Source organism: Electrona antarctica (genome assembly GCF_951216825.1).
Source record: "Electrona antarctica genome assembly, chromosome: 14".
In the NCBI taxonomy this organism is placed as follows: domain Eukaryota; kingdom Metazoa; phylum Chordata; class Actinopteri; order Myctophiformes; family Myctophidae; genus Electrona; species Electrona antarctica.
The window spans coordinates 27280543-27286713 of NC_136795.1; positions in this window are offsets into that span (position 1 = coordinate 27280543).

Consider the following 6171-nt stretch of genomic DNA (forward strand, 5'->3'; position numbering starts at 1 on the left):
ATTACAGCATTAAACTAGAACTGCACTCTGGCGAGTGCCTACTTGCTTGTTGCGCAAGCAGAGCGCCCAAGTACTGGTGAAGTATATGTCGATCAGTGTTGGGTGGAAATGCCTCTATGTATATGTATATGTAATTTGTAAGTTGATTAGCGGTATACTGTGGTTACTTTGCGTATGCGTATGTATCGTAGCAGCATATGACGTCAGGGTATAACTGGTATAACTAGCTCTCAATGATGACGTAATGGACGTGGATTAAAGGACCCAATGCCAGGGTGTAATTGGTTTTCGATGGTGACGTAATGACGATATGTTTTAGTGTCGGGAGGATTAAAGGTAATGCCCCTATGTATACATGTATGTAATCTGACACCACTGCCATATCAAGCACAAGTAGTCGTACGTCATACGCTGGCGCGGCGCATACGCATCAAACATCGCCCTGGACGAAAACTATTACTTGCGTGCTCTGCTTGCGCAAGTAATAACTGGTCAAACCTTGACCAAATTGTCGAATAATATAAGAAAGAGGCATTGTGAGCTTGTAGATCAGCTATTTTCACAATATTTATCTGTGGAACCGAGTCAAATTAAATTGAATGCCTCAACTCCCAGTCCCCAGTTCAAATATGATTATTTTGGGGGGTCACAGGCTGAAAAGGTTGAGAACCACTGAGATTAGTGCACAGACCATAATTATGCTCCTTGCAAGCAACTGAGTTTGAATCAGATACCTGTCTTGTCTTGCATGCATCTCCTCTCTCTGCCCTTCTACTCTCCTACCTGAAATAAAGCATGAATTGCCAGAAATACATACATGAAAACAAACTACCCATACCCAGCGGAACTAACTGAGCCAGCTTCATCACCTCAGATAATGAGGTCACGCTTCAATCCATTAATCATGTAAATGAATCAACACCATGATTCATTTTTAATAAGGGCTGATTAAAAAGACATGTTCAAATTCAAGTGATGTTAAGTGATGTCTGACATAATGTCCTCTGTGAGAGCACTTTGTCTAGCACTCTAGCTGGTCAATGTGCATGACGGCTTTATCTATGAGGTGAAGTATAAAGCATGTTTTTACAGATTTATGAAAATATAGACTACTAGCAGCACCCATTCTTGAAAATTGGGACATATGTCCTACCAAAACTATTCAAATTATTACTTATAAACACACAACAACAAAAACATGTTGGGTGAACATTAAACTTGGACGAAGGCTGCCTGATACATTCCTTTATATACATTTTTAGTCAGACCACCCACTGGCTGTAATATGACTTTATTCCAGCTTCTTGTGGGAACCTCTGTCATCACCCAACACCACAGTAATGATCTTAACTGCATTTTTAACTGTAAATCAAAAGTTGAATGTGTATGCAATAATGTGCAGCTTTCATACTAATTGTTCCCATTACGTGTTGTGCCAGTTGTATTTTAGTATAATATAAATGTCATGTTTTAATGTATCTGGCTGGTACCTCAGGGTAGCAAGAAGAGAACACAATAAAAACAAGCCAAATTCCAGACAGAATGAGGGAAACCCCTGGTGGATTACCTCCTCTCACAGTAGCTGGATATGTGCATGAGTGAGTTTATGGCTTTGCTCATTCACTCACTTAATCATAAGTCAAATTTAGAGCAAAACAAGAGTAATCCATGTGGTAATGCATCACAGCCCTGCGGCTTACCAACCCAGCCTGGCGGAGATATGCAGGCTCAGAGGAGTGCACTTTTCCAGTTAATATTTTGCCCCACTGTTGAGTGTGGGGCTCTTAACTGATTTTGTGGTATAAATATACTCATACCCCCCAGCTACGTACATGTTTGTACCTCCGCATAATGTATACAATGGTTGAGCCCCACGGCATGAAATTGATCCGATTGCTATGGCAACGCCCCGTCATATCCAGCTATGGGACGTAAAGTCTTACCACCATCTACCTCGGTTTTTCCCTCCATAAATCGGAATTTTGGAGAGCTGTCCTTGGTGGATCTTTTGCCATCCAAAGTTTTGATCTAATTTGTGACTTTGTACCGCGTCGCTCCCGACATGCAAACATTTCTGTCGACAGGTAGGCTATACAGTGTGTGCTTGCACTAATGATAGCAGAGTATGTGTGCTGAGTGGTGAGGGGGCTGGCAAAATCCTCCTCCTAAAGACAGTGGAAGCGGCGATGGTGGCACTGGGAACTAGGATTTATGCTAACAGCTAGCGGCACAGAAAGTGTCAGTCAGTCAGTTCAAAGTCAAGTAAACTTTTGTGTAAGCAAGAGCTGGCAGAGCTTTCAGTTTTGTCACAAGTACATGATATAGGCCTACTCAGCTCGAAACAAGGATAGGGAAGTGGGTATACAGAATCATTGACTCAGTGTCCCGGGCTCCGGCTATATCGGGCTATATGCTGATAAGCAATAGGATTACCTTGGTCTGTCTGTCGACTAATGGCTTCAGTATCATTCACTGATGTTATTAAGGTATCTACTCAAACCCAAAGCTTTCAGTTAATGATTATACAGTAGTTTCACTTCTTGCTGCATATGGGCCCAAATGGACTGAAATGAAAGCAAATGACCAAAATTATTCTGACAGGGAAAATTGGCATGGAAATTATGACACATGTCTCCATTACTTTTATTGTTGTTGTTCATGTTGTGTTTGATCCGAAAGGTCTTTGTAAGGAGTCTGGCTGACTTAAAGCGGAATACCACTCATTTTCAACATTGAATTATTTATGTCATTATTAATGTTCTTGTGTGGAAATAATAAACAAGAATGATCGACTCAGTCATAATTGCCAGCTGCAGCAAGCTCTCGTTCATGAACATCTATAATCAGTTTGTGTGCCGCAGCCTCTGCAGCCGCTCACAGCTTCACGTTGCAGCGTTCAGAGTATGCAGACAAAGGGCTTCCCATTGCGGCGTTCAGAGTACGGGTTTTATGCCTTCCAGGCTATGGGTTTTATGGGTAAGTCTCCCATTGACTTAGAGGCAGCCAATGATGAAGAAGTTTCCACTAGGTCGCTACTACGGTCGCTAGTAGAAGAAGGTGAATATGTTGTGTAAAGCGACTACATGAGAAAAAGACCTTAAAGTCGCTGAGAGGCGATGGGATGTGCCAGGTTGTCAGACGCGCTCCGCTCCACAAACAAAAGGAATTCGCTGGGTCCAAAACAATGCGTTTAAGGGGTTTTATTAAAGCAATGTAACTCAAAGGGTGCTCAAACATAAAGTAAAGTAACCACAGCGATCAACGTAAATAAAAGAAAGCAAAAATAAAGCGGTCAACAAAAGGTATGGCGTCCCACACACCCCCTCTCTCTCTGTGTCCACAGCAGGTGAACAGGTGATGTTAAAGGTAACCTTGGGTCCGCCCCTATGCCCGTCAATCATCCACAACAACACCAGTGACAGCCTACTCATTCCTTGACCAATGTATAATCAACATAACCAAACCAATTCATGGCTCTTACATGTTGTCCAGACGCTTTCAAGCAGCTGGCAAAAAGTCCCCCCCTTCTGTTTAGCCTATAGAACTGGAGGTCTCTAGAACTTGGAGTCATGCATGCGAGTACAACTTCACTATGTCCCTGATCATATGACCCCAAGTTCTAAACCTCCAGTTCTAGACTAAACAGAAGGGGGGGTACTTTTTCATTATTTCCACCTTCTAAGGTATAATCATTGTTGAAAATGAGTGGTATTCCCCTTTAGCACAGCATAAGCTTTGAACACAAGAAACACAAACATTCATTGTTGTTGACATTTTGCCAATAATTGCAAGAGAGCTCCTATCAGTTAATAATGAACAGCGGTTTGTCCCTCTCACTCGATTACTCTGGATGTGTGCTGCCTGTGACATACCAGTTTTATACAGTAGACCAATTATTAGACACGAGGGTCAAAATAATTGATAAAAGAAAACTGGGACAATATCAATTAGAATTAGCAGTTTATCAACGTTACAGTAAATTAGTGGTTCCCACTTTAGGGTTCCAGACAGCATGTCGTTGCTGTCCTGGCAGAAACATTGTTTATTTTTGTAAATTAATACCTTATTTTTGAATGTCGCACAAAAGCAGTGAAAATGGCAGATCTACAAGCTCACAATGTGCCACATCACGAGATGTTGAGAAATCGGCTATTTTCCCAATTTTAGAAACGTCTTTCAACTTTAAATGGAAGTGCTTATTTGAATGAATAAAATGTGATTTTGTCCAATCTGTATGGTAGTGTCTTGTGAGTAACTAATTCTCGTACCAGTTGCAGTGCGCTCCCCCCTCCCAGTGCTTGTTAATGTGTTTGTAAAGCACTGCATTTTACTTATAACACTCGCAAAGCTGCAGGCCCTGACTGCATCCCAGGGCGGGTCTTCAAAGCATGTGCCACTCAACTAGCTGGTGTTTTCAAGGACATCTTCAATCAATCACTCCGGGAGTGCAAAGTCCCAGCATGCTTCAAAACAGCAACCATTGTTGTCAGAGAACTCACCTAACCCCTGCTCATTGATGGCTCAGGGTAAAGGATTCTGTAAAATGTTTCCACCCCATGCAGAGGGATCTAGAAACAGAGCCTACACAGGTGGATGCTAGGGTGGCGGTGGGATTTGCAAAACCTTCATGAGCAGCAGGTTAGCAGCAAGCGAGGCAGGGAGACAGCAGCAGCGAGCAGGTAGGCAGAGAAGTTTAAATAGCCTCTCTGATCAGGTAAAGAGTGCATGAGACTAGGCACCTGATCAGGTAGGCACGCTCACGAGTTGTCTGCCTGAACTAGCTACACAGGCTGCGCATCATTAAAACAATACTATAAAACAATAACTCTGAGATGTCCAGCAACAGTAAAACAATTGTACTCTGCGTATGAATTTCCACATTTGTCTGTCTTATTATTTAAGCTCACAAACAGAAGAGTCCTATCAGCAACAGACTGTTTGTCTGGACTGGTTTCAGCCTACTGATGGAAATAATTAAATTGGAGAATGTGTATATAAAAGACAAAGCCGGAGAGGTATAGTGTGTGTATATGTGGACTTTGTTCACAGTTTATTGATTTTCTTTGTTGTTAGAAAGTGTTGCCAAAACATCATGCCATGTAAACACTACTGTATATAAAATAAATTGCATCAAGGCTGCATGTGATTCTGCAGGTTATTTGTTGTTGCTCCTCTGGCTGTTATCATGCACATGGATAAATTGATATAGAATCTCATTAAATCATATACTGTAGGCTTACTAGGCTACGGTATATAAGCGGGACAAAAAATAGGCCTGACTCCATGGCCAATAAAATAGTGATTTTATTTAGATGTAAAACATGCAGAACATACTGTACTGATTTAGCAGACACGTTTTCAAACATCTGACACATGCTGAGCACGTCCTCCGACCTAAACCAACCCGGGTGGTGTTTCACAACACCGCTCTCCACAGTGGTGGAAAGTAACTAAGTACATTTACTCAAGTATTGTACTTTAGTATCATTTTGAGGTGCTTTTTTTATTTCACATTTTCAGTGGCCTTGTGGTTAGAGTGTCCACCCTGGGACTGGGAGGTCAGGGTTCGATCCCGGGTAGGTAGGGGAAAAACTGCTCATGCAAACATACAAAGACATGATTATGTAGGTTGCACAGAGATACAGGTTTATGGCAACAGACAAATGGGGTGAAACAATGGAGTGACCCCCCCCCCGTATCAGTAAAGGACAAAGGACTGAAGCTATAGTGCAGTATGTACTGTGTGTACCAGTACTACACTACAGAGACCGGGTCAAGATCAACTATTGTGCCATGAAAAGCATTCGTACAGTTTGTGTTTCCAGGGGAGAACAATGCAGAATGGAGATGAAACCATATTGAGATCTCTACAGGATTTATGCAATGCACATGGGTGGATACTGCCATTACAAGTACATGAGTAGAAAAGGCTATTTCTTTTTTCTTCTTTCCTTTTTTGAGGGCCTCCTATGCCCAGCTTTGTGTGTTTGTGTGTACCCCATAGTGATGATTTGATTGGCTGAGCAATGTGTGTACCCCATAGCAATGATTTGAATGGCTGAGCAATGTGTGTACCCCATAGCAATGATTTGATTGGCTGAGCAATGTGTGTACCCCATAGCAATGATTTGATTGGCTGAGCAATGTGTGTACCCAATAGCAATGATTTGA